Source organism: Aphelocoma coerulescens, chromosome 3 (genome assembly GCF_041296385.1).
Source record: "Aphelocoma coerulescens isolate FSJ_1873_10779 chromosome 3, UR_Acoe_1.0, whole genome shotgun sequence".
NCBI classification, from domain to species: Eukaryota; Metazoa; Chordata; class Aves; order Passeriformes; family Corvidae; genus Aphelocoma; species Aphelocoma coerulescens.
The window spans coordinates 20736622-20759785 of NC_091016.1; the positions used below are offsets into that span (position 1 = coordinate 20736622).

The following is a 23164-nucleotide window of genomic DNA, read 5'->3' on the forward strand; positions in this document are numbered from 1 at the left end:
CAGTTAGTGTGAAACTAGAGAGATTTGTCTTCTTCCACCCAAACCCTGTCTGCAGTGATGTACTGATAACCTTCAGCTGTGCCTTACCTCAGATACCCTGTGCTCTCCAAATCACTTCTCAGTTTCCCTAAGCTGGCCAAATAACACACAAGGAACACAATAAAACCAGTATGGAATGCCCCTGCTTCCCAGACCCATTCAATTTATCTCCTTTGCCAGATTTTATTCTTCCTAAATCCCTGCTCCCCTCTGGTGAATTGATGGTGAATTTCCTACAAACTCTGTACCTTTAATAGGTTAAGCAAGTTGTCATGAGATCTGTTATCACCACTATTGACAGAAAGGAGAGGTTTGTGGAAACTCTAAGAAGGATATACAAACGAATAACATTCAGAAAAGGAAGATGCATAAGGAAAAGACTACGACAGTGCTACTCAGGGAACTTCATTCACAGGATGCTGGTTCCTTTTGTATTTAGCAGCTCTGTGAAATTGTCCAATTTCCCTGGAACACTCCTGTGGGCTGTCCAAATTCTATAACACCAAGGGGATGAAGGCTGCTACAAACTTAATTTCTTATGAAAAAATGCAAAAACTTTTAAAAGAGGTCCATAATCCTATTTGTTCTCTCACATTTTTCTTTAGCATAAATGTTTTTTAAAGCAGAATAATAAAATAATGCAAAGAAGGAAACAATGAAGAATGGTTATCTTGTTTGGGGTTTTAAGATCTGTACTTAAAGGGGGAAAGGGTTGGAGGCATTCTTTTTGGGCATCTGGACTTGGGTGGTCTTGGTGTTATGTTGTTTGTTAGTTTTAAATATCCCAAAAAACCGTAGAAGTCATGAGTAAAAAACCCAACAGAAATTAGATAATCAAAATTTTCAAATCAGGTAGCAAGTGTCAATCTAAGACTATAATATGTTAAAATTGCTGTTAAAAATTTGGAATTACCAGACAAAATAGCCCAGCAAGGTTCTAAGGCTACACTGGATAATAAAGGGGAAGCGGGGACAAAAACCAGCAGTGAACAGGAAAGTTATGAATGACAGAAGGAAAAAAAAAAAAGAAAAATGATGCCAAACAAAACACTAAAATAACATCTCTCTTTTTCATCTAGATGTTAGCTGGAAAAAAGAACTGGGTAATAGCACCATACTGGTGACCCCTCCACTGCTTTGTGGGCAGTCAGAACAAGATGGGACTGGAAACAACCTCCCAGGATACTGAGATCAAGGTTATATCATTGCAGGCACCATGTCATGCAAACACTTGAATGAATCCATCAGTTTTCTTACAGAGACTTCAGCTTTTTTTCCCCTTTACTAATCCAGCTGCAGGCTGTCCCACAGGGTTTGAGACAGAATTTTCCTTAAATAGGTGTTCCTTCCCCCACTCATGCTGCTCCTCAGGTCTTGCTTTGCTGTGTGAAACAGGGAAAGCATTTTTACTCTCCTACTAAAGGTTCTCCATTCCTACAAGCCCTTCTTATCTTTTCCTTCATGAATGCATTTTTAATGAACACCCCTAACAGGCTTCACATGATACTCCAGATACTTCGGGTTGGAAATGCTTCTCCTGACACATCTTCCAGTCACATTTGTCTTTATGGCACTTGCTCAGTGTTATGAGTGCATGACAATCCCATGGCCACCCAAAGGACTCATACCTGATGTGCCTGATCTGCGTACCAAGCACCACAGACACACATTTAACTTGATCACTGAACAAACTGCAGAGCAGGAGGCTCCTTCTCTCATCCAGCAAGGTATCACTGTCTGATGACTGACAGCAGAACAATACCCTGCACAAGCAGCTTCCAAGTGAAGTTACTAATTAGTGCAAATGCTATGAAGGTAAGAAGCCATCAGAACTTGGCAGGAATAACTTTGTCATTAAGTTATTCAACCTCTGAGTGACAAAATGATTTGTAGATGACTGTGCTGCATTCTCTGCCTTTCCTTCTCACACTCCAACACGATGAACAGGAGTGTAATTTGGGATATTTTCCCTCTCAACTGTTTTTCTTTCTGGTCTCCTGTCATCTTCTAGCAAGGATGGGAGTAAGAGGTTTGGATGTCACCTCTGTTCAAACATTGTGAAATGCTGCAGAAATGGAGCTGTTAATGACAGAGATAGAGCACAGCACAGAGCAAGGAGATGTGAAAACACACAGCTCAGTTGGAAGTCTGGAGATATCTTAAGGAGACAAGTCAGCAAGAGTGGAGCAGAACCTTATCCTAACCTCATTCATGCTCTTATAAAGCCCAGTGACATGGCACAAAGCATTTTCAAGTCCTAATCTTTCAGTTTGGCTTGGCTGGGGATGAAAGTCAATGTGTGAGTACACTGACACTGTGGCAAAGGCAGACTGTATAGAAGACAACAGAGCAGCCACAGATCAATGTCACAAAACGTTCTAAATGAGAACCTCCCCTGAACTGGGTGAAAATAATTCAGGAAAATGTGGAGGCAAGCAGAGGAAAGTGTTCTCCCAAATGGTGTCTTCTCATGCCTGGAATTCAAGGATCTCCTATGCAGGCAGACAGAAGCCACTGTTCCTGTTTCAAAATGAGCTGCAGATATCTCTAAGACAACCACCATCCCTTTAGATGTGAGCATCGTGCTTGTCATTAAACTCTGCTGCCAAAACTTCCGAGCTGACTGATGAGCACAGCTACGCTGGCACTGTGCACACACTGACACGAGAGAGCATCTCATGGGCAGGAGAGAAAATGCTATAATCCTGAGCAACAGGTTATACAGGAGAATGATGAGCTAAAGGACAGAGTCATGGACAACTAGTACCATGATTGAAAGGGAAAAATAAACTGTTGATGATACTAATATTCCAAAAGTACGATTTAAAAAAAGCCCAGTTTTTCCCCAATGTGAAATTAAAGGGACACACCAGGCAATATTCTGTTCATACAATTATGCAATATGCATAGTGAGGGATTTTTACAATCACAGCACCCCTCCTAGGGCCAGTTTGTGCCAACACACTTGCCCAACTTCACTGCTGTCACACTCTCATTAACCCCAAATGGCCATTTCTGCTCTCTCGGTGGCTGTGATTAATTAGCCTGCTTTGAAAAGCAAGCTTCTCTGTGCCAGAAAACTCTGAAATTGTGCATTAAACACACAGGGACACAGCTGGGCCTCCAGTTTTCAGCTGGATCAGGACTTCTCAAAGGTTCTGACAGCATTTTTGCCACACCCACGTGACAATGTGAGTCCATGTGCCAGCACAGACCTGCCCATTGCCGTTGCCACTGCACAACTGCTGTTTCTTTTTCTGAAGGGAAAGGGCTTCCACCATTATGCTACAGCATATCCAACTACATAGACTCTGGAAATAAACACAGTCATCAACATCAGCAGCCTGATTTTTAGATGTGTTAAAAATGTACAGCTCTAAGAGTTACTATACAGAAAAGGCAGAATTCTTTCTTGGTGCCTAGCACCTAAGTACCTAAATATGGATTTTTTTTTTTAATTAATTACCTGTCAAAACTGCATAGATTTGCAATATTATTCCTCCAGCTACATTCCAAGAGATCTCTTTCCTGTCTTTTAAATGCAGATCTAGGCTCAGGTGCATATATGGATCCCTAAAGAGCCATTTCTGTATCAGATGATTCATTTTCTGCATATGATAAGGTACAATAAAAGCAGTCACCAATAAACCACACCCCCTCATAATTTGCCTTGTGTAATTGCTACATTTAAGAGCTTTGCACATGAAAAGCTACTGGTAACTTTTTTTCCCCCACAGGTGCAGCCTCTGTTCCTCTGCAGGTGCATGTAAAGATTAGCAAAACATTGCTTGGTTTAGGTTTGCTTGGATTCAAATACCATGGAGGAACTCGTATTCCTGTACTAATTGATGGTGTGGGACTTTAGACAGAGGAAGAACAAAACCCTCTGTGGTCTTGGGTATAGAAGGTGCCAAAAAAATAATTGGCAACAAGCTTAACTGGAGGCTAAAGGTAAACTACAAATGAGTGGAAAATCCATCATTGCCCGTATTGGTTATTTTTGTTACTACCGGGATTTTTTGCCGTGATCGTAATCGCTTACAAATAAAGCCATTTACCAGCAAAACATCAAAAAGGCATTATCAGAAAAATCAGCCAGATAGACTACTTCAGCTAGAGCAGTGCATGCAATGCTGCCCCTCTTAAAGGCTCAGATTTATGAGGCAGAAACGTTGCTCCAGGCGGTTTGCAAGAATAGGTACAGGAGGCGGAGATTCCAGGGAGGAGGGTGTTGTGTTGTGGTTAAGGGTTATAAAGCTGCGTTTACACTGTGCTCCTCAATAGCTATAAAATTAACTTAGATATTTCAAGAAAGGACAAGCACAAAACTGTCAGCGCTGCAGAGACAAGGGGGGAAAAGAACCTTTTTTTTTTTTTTCTCCTTTCTTCAGTAAAATTCCTGTCAAAATGGAAAACGGGATTTATGTAGATGTATCAGAAACAAAGTTAAAGTTTCATCTGCAGAAAGTTCAATTTAGAAGCAGACTGTGAGAGAGGGGGAGAGGACAAGGCGTAGGAAATTTAACATGCTTCCCAGGCACATGCTGTGACAGTATGATTCTCACCTCCTAAAGCCCGTGAATCAAAGGTATTGAACATTCAAGCATTTTTCTCCTGGCAGTGGGTGGCCTCGTCCCAAAATCCAGCTGCCTTTCTGTATGAGACAGCTGAAATCATCTTCACATAGACACTAGATTTATGTTATTATGCAGATCACATCAAACATATATGCTCTGCTGAGTTTTCTCACAGTATAATTGCCTCCTTCTCCAAGCTAAGCACATGTCTCATCACAAAAGATCCAAATAGGTCTTTAGACATACCCCAAAAAATCAACAAAGCTATTAGACGATTATAAATAGCCATTTTCTCTTTCTTTTCACTCTTATTCACTGACTTTTATCTACTTCAGATTTTTTCAGTGCTGACCTGGAGCTCAGCTCTTTTCAGAAGCAGAAGTGAAGGGCTAAGCTGAAGAGATCTCACACTGGGTCCCTACTTGATTATTTGACAGTCAGGGCCACAGAGTGACCACACAAGCTGCTAACATATCTGGGAGCAGGAGTCATGCAGTCAGCTACCTTGTCCTCAACACTGACCAAAACCAGCCCCTTTAGGCAAAAATCCTCACAGGCAGTTACACAAGAGCATGGAGTCTGTTAAAAACCTCTCCATTGAAGCCAGGAGGTCCCATGCTAAAAGGTTTATATCCCCGTCCTCGATGCTTACAGAACAACAGAACTGCTGTGTACCATCCTAATGCCCCCTTATTTTCTACTCTTCCTCCACAGTGAAGAGGCCCAATTATACATACAAGAGGCTTTCCACAACACTAAATATTCTATCTTTTTTTCCTTGGAAGACCCACAGTTTCTGTTGCAACTCTTCATCACTGGCCATTTTTTCCTAGCCCAGATGTGAGCACCAGCTGTGCCTTTACCGCTCAAGATCTTGTCATTTCCATCAAAAGGAGAGTTTTTACACCAAAAACCTGGTGCACCAGGATTTGGTTTTTCAAATAATTTTTTTATCATTCACTTAATAGCACAAAAGAATCAGTGCATGCTCTCCCAGTGCTCATATCCACCTCTCAATGCAGCAGTTCTGCAGCAATTTAGAGGAAATAGCTTATTACTTAGTGATAGCTGGTATTAGCCATGCTGGCTTTTATACCATGTTAATCTAAAATGGGCATGTGAGAGTGTGGTATCTCCATCTGCAGCTATATGCATGTGATTTAAAGCAGAGTATCCAAATAAGAATTTCAGGGGCTAATTGTAGATACTCACTCTCTAAAATGACAGCATTAAAAAGCTGCCACTTCATTTTATAGTTAGCACCAGGCTTTCCAGCAACTCTCCAAGTGCAACTTAGCATTATTCTTTCAAAGATCTTCATCTTTGAATGATCCCAGCACCTAAATATCCCAATTTAGACACCAAGGTATGTGTGTGTGGTATAGTCATCTGGGCATCTAGTCCTTGGAAAGAGCAGCTGGAAGCCATGAGAGTTTCATTTAAATGCTGAAGTATGACCTGAGCTTTACTGAAAGTCAGATATTTAGGGGTAAAATCTATAAGCATTCAGGTCAGTAGGAATTATCATCTCTGTTGGGAAGGACACATTCTTTTTACTAGATAAAACAGCAATCATTTAGCTGTTTTTCTCACAGCAAGAAATCCCATGTTTCGTGAATTTATGAGAGTGTGGCCAAAACTTGTATGTTTTATCTTCCCTCGGTATTTGCTGTATGAAGGAAACAGGTAAGGTTTACAATATGACAAAGAACTAGCTGAAAAGCTATTGTCAAGATTGCAGGTTTCAAATAAAACAGATATTCTGAAAGGCTCTACTAATTCAGCTAGAATAACTGAAGTCTGAAGACTAAAAATATCAGCCTACGGAAGACCCTATATAAAGTCTGTGCTATTCTGCTAAACAGTTTCTACTCCACTGATGCTATTAGGGTGGTACTTTAAGCGTTGCTACGAAGATCTGAAGTGTGTTGAGCAGTTTCCTTAGTTAGGGAAACTTATTTGACATCTGTGAATGTGCCATTTATATATTACATGCGTAGCAAGAAAATACTGATTTATTGGTGTAGCTGGTTCCTGAGTAGAGTAGATTTATATATTCAACTCCAGTTTATCTACTGCCTTGTGGGAGGGCAGAGCTTGTGCAGTTGAAGAAAAGTAGTATTTGCTCCTTAGTGGTTTTGGAAAAAAGCTTCCATTTTTTTATAATCCCTGCAAATAACAAAGAGAATTCCCTGCTGAAAATGTCTCATCACACATTTTCTAGCAAAAAGCTTTAATCATACCAAACATGAGGATGACCACGCTCTGCCCATGCGTAATACCTGCCAGTCTCATCTTTGCCAAGATCCTGTCTATCCTATTAGGTAACACAGTTTTACTTTAGGCTGGTGCATAATCCTTGAGGAACAAAGCTGCCAACGCTTACCATTTTATGGAGTTTCATATGCTATTTACTGTTTCCTCTCAAGGCCACAAGCCTGAGAATATTACACACCCACCCACACATACAAACACATCTTTCCTTTTAATTGCATTCCTGGCCCTGGAGATTACGGATCATCCTAGAACTGCAAACTATCTGCATCCCAAAATACCAAAACCAACCCGAGACGTGTGCAATCTTTGGATCTTTTCTGCTTAGGATTTTTGGAGCCGGGGGGGGAAACACTTCTGATTTGGGAATGTTCTTGGTAGGCCAAGTTTACCCCCTTGCAGCTTATGCAACAGCTCTTACTCACTTTCTTCAAGCCATCTGCCACGATGCATGCTGCTCCTGGCACAGCAGCAGCTCCGGTGCAGCACATGGAGGGGCTGCAGGTGCATCCAACCTCTTGTTACCTGAGGATTGCGTGGCTGGGAAAGGAGAACATATCACAAAGGCTGCAAAATTAACCTGGAAGTGGTGTGCACCCACCAACGGTGAGGAGGATCCAGAACTGCCTAGGAAGGACCAAGACCTCGCGAAGATGGATCACGGGAAGCCTATCTGGAGGGTGAATGCTGAAACATCAACACTGTTTCCTTAACACATGCACAGGCAGCATCAGCTTGGGTGAATTGAGAGCTCCAAAGCTGGAAACACAGCCCACTAAAACCATTTGTGATGATGGGCCAGCTGCAGTGGAGATGTCATTACAGCCAATGTCTTGGCTTGCTTCAACTGTCATTTTTGTCCTAGCCGGTTAAAATTGGCCTTTATTTTGCATTTATTGAAAAGTGATTTAAAAGACTTGCTTTCACACCATTTTTTTTTTTCTGTCAGCAGAACATATTCTGAGCCTTGGTTGGTTTTGTTCTTTTTGTCATTTTTTTTAAAGCCAGAGTCTTAAAAAAGTCAGTAATTTCAATGAGAAGACAAATGTTAACTACTTCAATAAATACAAACCATGAAAGAAGTGAAATTATTAAACTTTCTCCCCTCTTGGAAGCCAGAGATAATTTCATATCTGTGGGAGGTCCTGACTGCCCAACTGTTTGCTTAAATATGTTATTTAAAGTTTTCTTAAAAGGACTGTTACCTCATAACATTGAGCATCCCCATTACCCTAACCATCAAAATTATTTTCATAATGAATGCAGGGCATTCATTCTCTCTTGATTCATGACAACAAGGAAAATAGAAAGCATACAGAAAATCATGAAGAGTTGTGCAGTGTTTATATGATACCAAGCATGAATGGCTGAAAAGGCCAAGCTAATTCTTTCTATACTTGTACCATTTTGGGCCATCCTACGTAGTTACTGTGAAAATCAAAGGTTCTTCATTTCTTGATCCCCCCTGGAAAATGAACAAGTACCAGCAGCCTCACTGTACAATTATCAGCCCTCAAGTTCTAAGCTGAGAGAAAAAAAAGAAAAAGTTCAAAACATAATAAAGAAGGTAGGAATACATCTGCCTTTGTAAACAAAATCACACTGATGAATAAATGGCATCCATGCTAATACTGCCAGAGGCAAAACTGTGACCTGAGAAAAAACATCAATCTCTTTGTGTTGCTCTAGCCTCATTGGGACTGATGTATTTATTAATATCCAGATTTTTCCCATACATCAGTTGCTACTACTGCTTCGTACTTTCTCCCCTGCAAGGTCAAAATGTAGCTCACAGAGTCTTACTATTAAAAATAAAATAAGAAAAAAAAGAAAAGAAAGATTTGTTTCCAGTCAGCTCAAAGTCACCATGAAAGAAAGACAGACCGGCACACAGAGCAGCCTAAAAAGGAGCTTCAAACTGCAGGAGCAGGGATGCTAATAGAACTACACTGAAAGGCCAATACAGTTCTGAAATTAAATTAATAAAAGAGAAAGAACCTGCTCTTTGCTTTCTTAGGTGTTCATGTCCATGTGAGGAGCTCAACTGTCATATATGAAATCCCTATTTGTGCTTGGTCTTTGCATATTAAGTGCTTTAATTAATTAATTTTGAGTTAAATATTTTTAAATTGAATGTTAAAATTAACCCATCAGCCCAGGTACAAAAATCAAGTTCCATTATCAGTGTTTTCAATTGTTCAAAGCAGTTTATTAAGAGAGTTGCACCCTTCCCAGTTAAAAATTCCCAACTTAATGCTCCCTTTTCAAACTTCAAACCACCTGTACACCATAAGAGTTATCTTTCCTGTGTTTACTGTATACTTTTACAAGTGTTTTAAGATGTGTTGGATGTATTTTAATACTTTTTTTTGGTGTTTTTACTTGTACTTTGGTTCCAAGGCAAATTCCAAAAACCCCAGTTCTAACAGCCAGCAGCTGTTTTTAGCCCCATGGCCATTACCCTGTAGGCAAGCTCCATGGCAACCTGAATTTTAATGAAGGCATTGTAGCACCCTTATCTCAACTGATACCACCCCTCTGACAAGGATGAGCCATTGGTGGATGGAGATGATCTGTCAAAGGGAACGCACCAATCACTTTAAACCGAAGGGGCGGGCTGGGGGTGGACTGTGGGCGGAGCAAAGGCACTATAAAACAAGGAGGCAGCCAGAAACACCACCTCTTTTTTCCCTGCAGGCTGTGGTGGATGTCAGTGCTGGGAAAGCCCTACTTCTATTAAAGTAATTTAGTAATTTTTTTGCTTTTGGACCAGCCAAAAGCCAGCCCAGCACTGCAAGTCCTTTTTCTCTACCTGAGGTCCAGTGCTGTCTCAGCCAGAAGATCTAAAATCCCTGCGCTCCTGGGGCATACCATCTATCGAGCCATAGGATCCCAAATTTTTATATTTTTCTAATTTCTGTAATTTTTCCATTTTTCCGTTTTCAATAAATTATTTTAATTTTTTTTTTTTACTAAGAGTTATTTCATTTCTCACATCAACTATAACTCAGTAGCCACACCCACACACCTCAGCAGGCTCCTGTGCCACATTGCACATCCCAGCTGGGGGTGCTGCTGCTGGCGGGGCGCAGGTACCCCAGTCCTGCATGCTCTGAGGACCCTGTCTATCCCCTCATCACCCTGCTAATTCAGCCTCCCCCACATTTATCTGGCAAGCAATTCAGCACTGCCACCTATGAAAAGCTGGAGATGACAATGATCCACTACGGATCACACCACGGGAGCCCTCCCATAGACACCCACTCCCATGGGATGGCCTAGAGCAGGGCTACAGGCTGAGCAAAGCCTGGGGTGACCATAGCTTATCCTCTGCCCCAAGCAGGCAGGACAGTCCCAGCCACCCTCTGTGCCTGGGAAACAGGGATCCCTCCAGCTCCACAAAAAGGGAGCACCCTGCCCCTCCTCCCCACTGTGAGCTGCGTGGCTGCAGGAACCACGATGGAACAGGCACCCTTGGGTGCCAGTCCACGCCCTGGTAGCAGCATTGCACGACATTCACAGGGCTCGTCAGACACGGGCTGAGCTGCTTCAGCCCAGCTGCCCTGCAGCAGGCACAGCCATGCCCTCTGGCCATGGCAAAAACGCCTCCAAGGGAAGGGGCACGGACAAATGACTTTTGGAAGACGAATTGCAGCAGCTCATTCATTCAGGTGATTTCAGCAAGTGGCAAAAGAAGATAATCTCTCTGCTGTTTATCTCGCTGCTGCTTTGTTTGTGGTTTGTTTCCAGGCACAAAGTAGCCAAATTAGGTCACAGCCATGGCACTGTATAAGAGCTTGTTATTGAAGCTGTGCAAGTAACACCAGTCTGGCTCACAGGTGTTGTGATAAGTAAGTTTTTATTTCTCATATTCATAACACTAACTTTTGAGTGTAAATTTGCCTGAGATGCAAAGTGGATTCCGAAATCCATCAGGTCCAAGAATTTCAGTCAAAGTCATCAACTAAGATTGCCTCAAAACCTTATAGAAAATAACTAAATTTAGGATTTTAACAAAGTCCAGGCAGGATGAGTTTTGATTGCTTTCAGATGTGACAGCAAAATTTGAATACTCATAGCTGTTTGTAAATTTAGGCAAGAGCTATAAATCTCTCTCTCATTTGTCAGTTCAGTTAAGTTCCAGTTCTGCTGTTCTACTCAAAAGCTTGGCAGGATTATGCTTCTGTGTTTTATTTCCTAATCTGACCATTATGGTAACTAATTTATTTCTATGTAATTTAATTATCTTTAGCTGTTCTGCATCCTTGGTACACTCTGACTACTCCATCTCCAGCTATTTAATTTTCACTCTTCTCCTGCATTTGAATAATTTCTCTTTACATAGATTGCTGGCATTGGAAATGTTGCTTAACTTGTGTCATCTCCCGGCAGAGCCATTATTTTATTACAATACATCATCTGGCCAAGGGGGTGGACCACAGAACTTTGGTCCTTAGGATTTGCATTCAGAAGCCATTATTTTCTTTCTGATGTTAATAAAGTTGCTCTGCTCTTTCCCTGCCTTGGTTCCTGCTCCTGTTCCACCACCAGGTACTATTTGCAAAGCAGAGAGTTTCCTTGATCCTTGCAAGTCTGCCTTTAATTCCTTTATTTCTGTTTTAAAATCCTGCCAGGCCACTATTGGGAGATTCAAGTTGTGGAAGAACTTACTTCCTCCCCTTTTTTGGTGCTACTGATCTTAGCATAAGTTTCACGGCTGAACTCTGTGGAATGCAGATTTCACCTCTACCTACAATATAAATGTATTCCATCTTCAAAGTCCTCACAGGGGCCCAGCAGTAGCTTTGGTTTCTCTCAGGGCAGCCTTTCCTTGGAGCTGCCTCCAGCTCCTGGGTGCTCCCCTGGCACATACATCCCTTTTCCCAATGCACAGCAACTGCAGGGTACAGGCATCATTTCTCTTGTTTACCATTCTCCCTGTATCACTTTCTTACAGCTGTTCTGCCACTGCAATATTTGTAAAAGTATAATAACCTAAAATGTGGCAGTTGGATAACAGAGGCATTTTACATGAACTTGTCTTCAATTTAGCCATCCATATTTGTGTCTCAGAGGAAAGCAGCATTCCTCACACCTTCCTTTTCAACATTTTTCTAAATTAACAAGTCTCAAAATAGAATAGCAGCAGATAAATTTACTTATTAGACAACAGCTGCCAAAATTTGCCACTAACAGGTGTATGCAAGATGTATTTCTCTACAGTAAAGAAGAAATTTAATCTCTAAATGATTTCATTTGGCACTAAGACAGAAGTTCTTTATTCTAAATATATGTCAACAAGGTTTCCACACAAGTTTTACCTTTGTGGTATACTACAAAAATAAAAACCTCTTGTTTAATGGGCTGTTCTAAGGGCAAACTACAATTGCCAGATGATATCTTAAATAATGCAAAACGTACTCAAATTATCTGCTGATCTGTCTGAAAGCCTGCACACCTCTTCCTACTTTTTTTACCCTCTGTATTTCTTCTTGACTGGTTTCACCATGACAGACCATGCAGCACCTCTCACCTGTTTTGCTTCAAAACTAGTCACTGCCCACTCTCTGAAGTGGGAACTCAGGTGCCACTTCCGAATTTGAAGCTATTTCAAGGGTGAGAGAAAGCGGAGTGTGTGGTGAGATGACAGGATACAGGATTCGAGTCGGGTCTGGCCAGATCATCTAGCAGCATTGAAAGAATATTGTCAGCTATTCTGGCTTGCTCTGAATTTCTCTTTTTGAAGACAGCAGCAGAAATCACAGAGATTCCTCAGTGTGAGTTTACAGAAAGAATCTGATGCCCACATGAAGAAAACCAAAGTGAATTTTAGTCATCCACTGAGAAACTGGTAGACTTTGAGAGAAAGCTGAAAGCCTGGTGGAGCTTAGTGGTGGCAGGGATCTGCCAGCTGTGCTGACCCTGCTCCCCTTGTACATCACTCCTCTGTGCCACCCCTGCTGCACTCAAACAACCTTCCCCAAGACAAGATTCCAGGGACGAGCATGATTTATCCTGCAAACACTGCTCCTGCGCGCTGGAGGTGGACTTGATTCAGAACAGGGAGAATATTCTGCACATTCTCCTCAACAGTCCCTATGCAGATGTGGGGATGTTAGAAACAGGAGCTGAGTGTCTGTGGGAATATCAGCTGGTACCAGGAGCTGACTGCAGAAAGAGCAAGAATAAGCAGGAAGGTGAGAGCGTAAAAGTCTACAGCTTCAGTGCAACAGGCGCCTGAGGTCACAACAGGGACTATTATTTTCTGGCAGGAGAGAAATAGTAAATCAATGTTTCATTCTGATCTGGTGGCTGGCTGACATCTATGGCACCCTGCCACAGGTGGCTCACATGACAGCCTCCTGCAGTATATCTTCCACACTTAGGAACATCACAAGAAACAGAACAGTTTCTACAAGATATATTGTGTTTGTGTTTCCAGAAGCCTCTAAAACCTCACAATAAAACCAAACCAAACCCAAAGCAACACACCTAGTGTTCAGGTAGCTGAGGTCTCAAAAGCAAGGAAATTCCAGAATTGGCTTCATCAGTGCAACCTTAGTTTTGTTTCTTTTTGTCTTTTTATATATACACTGCCTTAAATGCAGGAGAAAATATTAGACACTTTTAACAAAATACCTAGAATTATGACATACACCTGGAACCTGTGTGGGTGAATTTGGGTGTTTGGTTGTTTTTCAAACACACAGTGTCATGCAACCTTTCTGCTATGTCTACATGATTCAAATTGCACACCTCTGTCCCCGAAGATGCTTACCTGGGAACCTTGTATTTCAACCATATAAACAAACCCATTAGTTTACAGGCTGAAAACACACCCCAGAAGGCACGCTCCAATTTCCTTGGCACTGCCCCTCAATCCAGCTCTATAAATGGGCCCCCAGCCAAATAACTCACTCTAATGTCAACCAAGGAGTAATTCTGCTGTGCTCCAAGTAATTTTCTGCTTTCCTTGCCAACATCACCTGAAACAGGGACAGAAACTGCCCTAAAAGCAGGCTGTGGTCCCTGGATCCTTTAGCCTGACCTCCAGGCAGGAGAGCAGGGATGCATCAGCAGACCTGTGCTTCTGATGAGGTAAATTGTGAGCAAGCCCTGATGTGAAATTGCCAGGTACGAGTCACCTGCTGATTATGACAAATTTTGTTTGCTCTGTTATCACAGGCAATGTAAAACCAGGGCATTGCACAGCTTCTGCATGTACATCCAGTGCAGAGAGGGATTTCTTACAGGGACACATGCTTCCAGTATCATTGCTTCAGTATTTATCCCTGGCTCCATTCACTTTTCTGCTTAGAGCTCACATCCAGTCATGAAACACTGGCTCTTTTACAAATAAAAAGTGGGTTTTTTGGATTTTTGTGCATATTCACAATTGAAATTTTAGAAATAAAAGGTCCCACAAATTCTGCCTCAAAGACACCCTTCTAAGTACAGATCTGGATGTTACAACCCTGGGCTTTGTCAGAAGTTTTCAATGCCACTGTAAAACCATTTGTGTTTTAACATACCAAATGGACATGACTATGTATTGGATTTTGTTGTGGATAGACCATCCAAGAGAAACAAGGTGACATCAATTTTTTTGCCAGAAGTCAGTGTCTGTAAGACACTCTAGGTTTACTACTTAAACTTCCAAAAGCAAATTGGCACTGTACTTAGGAGTCCATTTAAACAGGCAATACTTGCAAGTGCTAATTTTGCGTAAACTCTGGTAATGTTTATTAACAAAAGAGACAATATAGTATCAATTAGGAAATGTTCAGCAGCCAGTTAATAATAGACAAAATAATCCCCTTTGGCTCCTCAGCTGTCTTAGCAAATGTTTAACAATGAAGATATCCAAGCTCGAGCGGTCTAATTAAAGAGGATTCTTTTCCTTACTGTCCTTGAATGTTTAGCTCATAGAGATCAACAATTGAGACTTACAAAGGTAAAGCCTAACTACACATCCCCTTTCACTTCTGCACTGTCACAATATATTGTCAGGGGTTACCTAATGACAAAAGCAACTCCAGTTCAGGGAGAGACCAGGACACACAGCCCTGGCTGTGCTGGAGATGATATTCCTTCTTGATCAGCATCTATACCTTGACTCGTGGCTGCTGTACCACAGGAAAGACACCCATTCTGATGGCACCTCTCTATTTTCTCATTTTCTCTTTCCCAGATCTGCCCCTGCACAGTCCAGGCTGGGTTAGCACTCTCTTTTACACAAACTCTGAGGAATTGCAACTCAAGAGGATGCAGGAACCCCACTGACACAAGCCAAGGTCAGCCTGGTTGCATGTGCAGGATTAGCAGTTTGGGCAGGCAGCATTTTCCCTGGCTTCCTAGCACTAACACAGCCTCTGGATCAGTTCTCAAGTACTGGGAAATGCTGAAGTTGCTGCTGGGGGCTGCAAAAGACTCAACAGCATTGCTTCAGTTGCCTGTTTCTGCTCAGCAAGGAGCTGCACAGAGAGGGGCTTCAGACCTTTAAGCAGAATCCTTTCTCTCCAGGAGATACCCCCTTCTCTGTCCTTGCTGCCTCTCAGTCACATTTCAGTTCATTATCCAGCTCTTCCACAGCAAGACTTCAGAGAGTCACCCCTCCTTCAAGGCACGTTTAGTTGAAATTTGCTGTCATTTACTCACACCATGGGAGGAACAGTATTTCAGTACAGCTGTTTCCAAAGATTAAGTGAATTACAAGAAATACTAATGAATTAATATAATAATAATAATATGCTATATTGTACTTATTATTTATATCATATTACAGCATAATGAATATAATGAATACTCTTCTCTCTGGTGGCCAGTGACAGGACCTGAGAGAATGGTATGAAGCTGGGGCAGGGGAGGTTTAGGTTGGATATCAGGAAAAGGTTCTTCACCCAGAGGGTGGTTGGGCACTGGAACAGGCTCCCCACAGCAGTGGTCACAGCACCAAACCTGACAGAACTCAAAATGTGTTTGGACAGTACTCTTGGGGTTGTTGTATGAAGGGCCAGGAGCTTTGATGATCCTTGTGGGTCCCTTTCAACTCAGAATATTCTATGATTCTATGAACAACTGAGATCTATTCTTCTCCCTGCCCTCAAATCCAAAGCACCGAAGTCTGCTTTTCTTTAGGGTCCTTCCCACAGGCCTGCATGTCATAGAGATTAGCAGACAATGCAGAACTGTCTGAGAGCATTTCTGCAGGACTCAGTGTCAAATTAGCCAAGTTAACATGATAGATTATGATAAATTGAATGCCTGGGGTACTACGTGCTTGAACTATGTGGTGCTGTGTAGCACAGCAAATGTATTTCCTAAAAAGCCCTAACTGGGCAATTTCATCCAAATAAAAATGCTACTAAATATGCCTTTGCTTGTTGTCAGATACTTTCTTCTCCTTCTCAGCAGCTATAAAACATATGGTTTACACTGCTAAGAGCCTCTGTAAATCATGCTGTAATACCTGTAGGTTATACTTAGGCATAGACATGTCTTCAGCTGATGTCAATTGTTGTAACAGCCCTGACGTCAGAACCAAGATTATTTACAGCAGCTGAGCGTCTGTGCTCAGCACTTACCAAGGCAGGCAAATGAGAAGGGATTTGGCTTTAGGTTCAGGGGGACTTTAAAGTAGAACTTGGTCTGGAGAAATTAAAGACAGGCAATGACTCAAATCTGGTCCTTATCTGCTTGAGAGCAGATCTATAGATATAAACCTATCAATCTTGACTCTCCTGCTGCCCTTTACCATATATAGCATAAAGCTAGAGAAACACCTGACAACAACATGAATACATACACATATAAATAAAATTGTAGAGGTGTTTAGCATTTGTCTCACCCTCTGAAAAGAGACGATGACAAACACCTTTCATAGGAGAAGCTAGGACAATGCTGAGTCTTCACACCAGCTTCTCTATACAGGCAGGAAAGGGAACTCTTGAAGAGGCACCTCCACACTGTAATTCACCCACCAGAGAAGAGAAACTTCATCCAGCTCCTACCTCCCAAGGATGGATAGGAATGTCTCCTGGACTTGAATTACACCAAGACTCCAGGATTCCTCTCAGGGAAGGCTTAGTAGGAGCCTCCTTTTAGTAAGAGGGACACAGCAGTTAAGTGCTACAGCCTAGGGGTAAACCTCCTTCACAGCTGGGAGGGTTTCCCAAGCCACTTCTTAAGCAAAGTTCCAGGCAGCCCTCACAATATTCTAAGTTTTGCATTGCTGCGTGGCATATAAATCTTGCAACCAAGGTTTTTGCAACTTCCACACCATAGTTTTATAGTAGCACAACACAATAAAGAGTCAAGTAAAAAAGAGTAAAGCACACCATAACCATCTGATAGGAAAATAACCTCAACCTTCCCTACTTGCAGGAAGCTGTAGAACTCACAGGGTTAAAAATTATTTTTCAGTCAATCTCTTTATGCATCCCACACACTAGAACTTATCTGACATGAAAGGGAATAGATGGGTATAAATATAGTACATGAAGTGCAGCATTAACTTTAGTACAGACAAATTATGTTAAAGACTGTCAGCATTTAGTCTGGCACAACTGCTATACTGCTACAACATTTGGGGGAAGAAAAGAGGGACTCAGGATGATCTCATTTGTCTCCTTCCAATGGATCATTCAGAATTGAATTGTGTGTTCCACCCTAGGCTTTGGGAAGCCTCAGTGGAAAGATGTTATTTCTGAAGGTGCTTGTAAGAGCAGCTTCGTGGTCTCTGCATGGGGAAGAGGCAGCACTTTGTCGAGCTCCTTGTGGGAGTGTAAGGGCTCATCTGGGAGATGCCTGTACTGCAGCACCCACCAGGGATGGCATCTCCTCCTCACGTAGCCCTGCTTTCAGAAGGTGTTCGCAATGCAGGGGCTTCTTTGTTTTGCTTCTGTTTTAACAATCCTGAGAGCTTAACAATTTCTTTCATTTAAAGGAGGAAAATCAAAAAGAGAGACAGAAAACCCAATTTTCTATTTATTTTTAGTGCCACTTAATGTGCATCCTGCTAAGCCAACAATCATCCCAGCATGAGCTGACTAGAAGCAGCAGCAGGTAGCTTCCTGGCTAGCTGGCAGGGATCAGAGTGGATAAAAGAGAAATAAGACTAAGTTTGCCACACAGAGTAAACCCAAGCAGGGGGTTTTACTTCTGCCCTCCGCCCACATTACAAAGAGCTTCCTTTTTTTTATAGCAGGGCCCCTTAGCTCAAGATATAAAACCCCAATGGCCCCCCGAAAGATTTCCCAAGACCAAATAACTGCTGTGAAACCACCTTTGGTGCCAGAGTCTGCCTTCTCTTCCTCATCTCTGCTTGTTGCAGACTCATTTCAGTATCACCTGGGGGACACAGCAGGAGCAGCTTATCCCAGACAGGAACAGAAGTGGAATTTTGCAGTGAAGGCCCTGTACCCCACAGAGATCCTTCCAGGTTTGACTCACATCTGCTGGCCGACTTACCAGCAGCTGCTCACTAACACGCAGGGAAAAGGGCTTAGTGCCCAAAGCTCCAACACTGTCATAAAACTCTTCTTTTACAAATACCTGCCCAGTGGAAGAAAAGCGTGCTCTATTAGCTGCACAGAGATGCATCAGCTTTGAAACTCCAAGGTCATGTCTCCATTTGAATGTATGCATATATGGAAAAGCAACAGGGGACATTTATTTCAACAACAGCATTTTCAGATTTTTTTCAACTAAATAAATATTATGTTATTACAAGATTTTTCCACTGGGTGAGGGCTTGCTAGAAAAAAACTATACTGACAAGCCTGTATGAACAACAATTCAAACCAGGTACCTGCCAGCCAAAATAATGCACATGGAAACGCCTTACTGCCCAAATCACACTGGAGAGCTGTGTGTTGGGTATAGGGCTTTGGAGAAGTAAAAACTTAATCACTTTTTAATCCAGGACAGTGATGCTGTCCCCAGGACAAACTCCCTCCCTGCTATCTCAGGTCAGGGCACAGGAGGACAGATGCAAGGACTAAAGGAGGCAGGCAGGACTCCCACCTTCTGACAGGAAAAGCCATCACAAAACACTGTTCCTTTTCTATACCTAGCCTGCCATGCCCTCTGCCACACATTCATCACAGATTGCTAACAAGCTAGTAGTTAAGCATTTTCCAATAGTCCATTCACAAGTGAAATGCATATTTGACCTCATTTTTATCATTAGGGGAGATAATCTCTTTGGGGCCTTTGGGGCAAACAACCAAGGCTCTATACAGAGAGTCTTTACAGGGACCACACCTTCCCTCCAGAGTTTATGGTTTCTACGATGCAATCACTCACCATAGGCACAAAACAAGTGTAATAGGGCAGATACAGCATGAAAAAATGTTGGGACAAGAGCAGCAGTATCTCACAAATCTGAGCTCCTTAAGGTTAGACCAGCAGAAAGTTACAATTGTGCATTTTTGTTAGAGCAAGAGGACAGTCTCCAGACACACAATTAAGTCTTTTCACTGAAAACCTGCACCTGGGGACCAAACACAACGAAAGAAATCACACTATGGAAGTGAACTTACAACAATTCCTACAGAAGCAAGCTTGAAGTCTGCTGAGAACCTGTCAGAGAGCAAGTACCAGGACACAAAAACATACTCTGCATTTTAGTAAGAGGAGAGTACTCATGACTTTGTACCTACCTCAGAGGAGACAAGCAGCAGAAAGGCCCCTACCCTTCCCCAAGGAATTTAAAGAGCCCAGAGATGTCTCCTGGGAAGGCCACCAGGCAGGTGCTAGCAATCAACAGCATCTCCAGTCCCACTAGTACTTTGCTTAATGGGATTAGGTTCATTACAACCACTTCCCTCTGACTGGTTTGCTGTCCCTCTCCCTGTGGAAAAGCTACAGCCTGCTCTGCCAGGAGCTATGCACAGGACTGCAGTTATCCAGGCAGGATTTCCAGCCCTTGGTGATGGTATCGTTCACCTCTCAGTGCATGCGAAGAAGACAGTGAAAGGCAGATTCAAGAAGTCATTTCAAATCATTTGCTTTTTATCTTGTCAACAGAATAAAACCCAGAACTTATACTGAAAGCAAAATACAGGAGAAGGATAATCTGCCAAGCCCTTTCCACTCTATTTCTCAATTTAGTGCTAAGATCAGGTGACACGGAGATAAATCCCCTATCTCTCTCTTCCTCCACTTGGGAGGAAGAGTCTGCCCTCATAAAACTCAGATTAACCCCCTAGTTCACCAAGGAGCTGAATAATAGCACCAATGGCTTCTACCCATGCATTCTGCAAATCTGGTGACAGGACTATCAAGAGCAAGGGGAAAATTCTCAGTGCCAAGACCTGTGCTAGGACACAGCACCCGGCCCAGCAAGCTGACAGCAGCGTTCACAGTGGCTGTCAGACAACTGTAGAAGGACCTGTTTTGCACAGCTCCACTCACAGTGTGACATCTAATGTCAAGAAACATCTGACACTCTTTGTCAATCAGCAGAGTCAGCCCGACTTCGAGGCATGTGCCGAGCTATAGGCAAGAAAAAGAACGGATGGAACGCTGAGCCTGCTGGGATGCTCAAGAACATAAGATGAAGTAGGCAGAATGCATCCCAGGATATCAGGTTCAGCACTGACATGGTGGAAGCTGTAAATACTTTATGTTTTAATTGGCTTGCTTGTGAAGTGGAGTAAATGACTCACTAAAAATGGCATGCTGTTGGTCTAAATCTAGTTATGTACCATGTACCTCTCTGAGAAGATTAGAGTGAGCACATTCAGTTCCAAGTCTGTGCAGCAGCTCTGGGTGAAAGGCATCTGGGCACACTGCTTATCAAATACTCTATCCATGGTGGCAAGTCCTGGCTGCCAGCAGGAAACACCCAGAGCTCTGTCATTTGCTGAGCAAAGTGCTCAGAGGTGTAAAGAGCCAGCATTACACAGAACACTTGTGAGCAAGGGAAATAGCCCATGCCCCCTGAAGACCAAAGCAGTTCCTTCCTGGAGATCACAGTGATGGATGAGGGAAGTTTGGGGCCCTTCACTGCCCTGGGCAAGGTGAGGAGGTCCAATAGCACCTGTAGCTTTCTGCTGAGCCCATGCAGAGGTGTATCATACTGCTCCTAGGAAATGGATTACCCCATACAGGGGCAGCAACAGCAGGCAATAGCTGTTCTCTCTTCTCTGGCTTGCCCAGTGTGTCAAACATCTATTTGATAGCCAGGCACCACTGCCTGCAGGCCAGCTCAAACTGGACTCCAAAATGCACCACATGGCTTTGTTTGAGGCAGGTTACAAGGGCAACACATTAGAGAAAAAGACTACAACACAACTAAAATGTTCTGTTAGTTTTAATTAAGCTCATCGCACTGGAAAACTTTCTGATTCCAGGGAAACACTTGTCATTGGGATTCCTGCCTTTTTTGTTTTGCTTTTAAGCTTAAAATCACCCAAATTGCAAACCAGCAAAGGGCTAAGTGATCCTGGTGAGCTCCCACTCAGGCTCCCGCAGTTTGCAATAAGCTCAGTGAGAGCCCATCTCAGCACTGGATATTGGATATGGTTTCCAGATGGTCATGCAGGGCATCAAGACAACAAATTACCAGGAGAGGAGACCTGTCAGAGCCATCCTCTGTTGCAGGACTTCCTTTCACAGAAATGACATGCGGATTGCAAATGGGACAAAAAGCTTGTGAGACAGCAACTCCAGACAGGATTTGTTTCTCACTGACTAACTGTGAATTCAGCTTTTTTCAAGCCATTTTCTGTCTCTTTACATATCATGCTGCTGTAGGAATTGCAAAGGTAAGGAACATTTTCTCAGGCACACATTCATAACACAAAACAAAGAGGAAGCACTAGGTACAGGAATGTAACAGAAAATGTAGGTCACGTTCAAAAATATTATCAGGAGCATGCAGAGTATATCATACCTCTACAATGAGCTTTGCTTTCATGAAAATTAATTAGGCACAGATTTCCAGTATTGCTTTTCATTTCTGTTGCCTCAGCTCTTTGGTGTCACATCTCAGACAGCTTGGCCCTGCTATTCATAAGCACTGATCACCTCCAGCATGACCACAGCAATCGGGAGCTGCCCACTGAAACAAAGCTTTTGATATCTCAAAGGCCACATTCTGCTTCTTGTCTTGGATGAGGAAACAGGTGACTATTGCAGGTATGCCTGTAATCTCCAATGAAAGGGCCAGCAGAGACACAACAATGATTCTCCTTTGGTGGTAGCAATGAAGGGCAATCACAGGAGGAGCCTAGGAAAACCACTGCAAACAGAGCTAACATTTTTAAAATTTACATACTAAGCAGGATTTGACATAAAACAATTTCACATGTTAGTTTCAGAGCAAAGGCTTCATTTCATCCCATGAAGTCGAATACTGATTGCTCAAACCACGTATTTTCCAATACATGGCCCAGCTACAGATCAGCTAAATGTTCACAGGCATCACTCCAACGTCTCTCAGTTTTCTTTCTCACTTCTCTCCCTGTCTGCTATTTTTGCCTTCAGGAATCTCAATAACTCTAGTATTGCTCCTAGTTTTTATCATCTATATTTGAAGATGTATTTATACAATGAAGGAGCATGTTTTGAACAAGGAATTCTGCAAAGTTTACTATGGGAGACAAGATCACAGCAGATATGAGAGTCAATTCACAATATATTTTATGCCCATCTCAATCCCGTGGATGAAAAGTTGTAAAGGGAAGATGAGCCTCTTTGGCTTCCACCTTTTGTACATTCTTTATTCCAAGAGCTAGGGCAGATTGCAGTGACTGGACATGAGTATCACTGGAAAAGTAGCTTTCAACATGTACTAGTTTGAAAACAAACCAGTGAGAGGCACCAAGTCAGAATAACAATTTAATGGAAATTAAAGAAAAGGAAAAAAAAATAAAAGAAAACACTGACAGAGCCAAGATACAACCTGAGTCCCTGTTAGGCAGGGTAGTGGTAGCAGTCTGGTGGAATGGTGGCTGCAGTCCTCTGAAGTGGTGATCCTGTAGTAGAAGGGGTCTGCTCTTCCTCAGAAAGTCCAGTGGTGGCTGTGTAGCTCCTGTCCTCTGGAAATCCAGTGGAGCCCATGTCTTTGGTGCTCAGAGTCCCAGTTATATCCACGATGGGATGCTTGGTTTCTCCCTCTGGGTGGAGCATCTCACAATGGGGTAATGAGTCATGAGGCCAAGTGTTGATTAGGCTCGTTAACAGAAGATAGTCTGGAGGGAGTTATCTCTGAGTCATGGGGCAGGACAATGATGGGCCATTAACAGCAAGATGGTCTGGGGGAGGAG

The 23164-nt window shown here is 42.6% G+C and overlaps 1 protein-coding gene across 15 annotated transcripts in view; it reads right to left on the minus strand.

Moving 5' to 3' along the window:
• The window catches only part of FSHR (follicle stimulating hormone receptor), a 307860-nt gene that overhangs the window by 195016 nt on the left and 89680 nt on the right, over positions 1-23164 (minus strand). The window contains exon 1 of one of the 15 annotated variants that reach the window (XM_069009391.1): positions 19553-19960. The exons of 13 other annotated variants lie outside the window; for them this stretch is intronic. The gene's annotated coding sequence lies outside the window, so the exon portion shown is untranslated. Of the gene's footprint in view, positions 1-19432; positions 19467-19552; positions 19961-23164 lie in introns of those variants that run through there. One more of the 15 variants, XM_069009393.1, reaches the window with a different exon arrangement.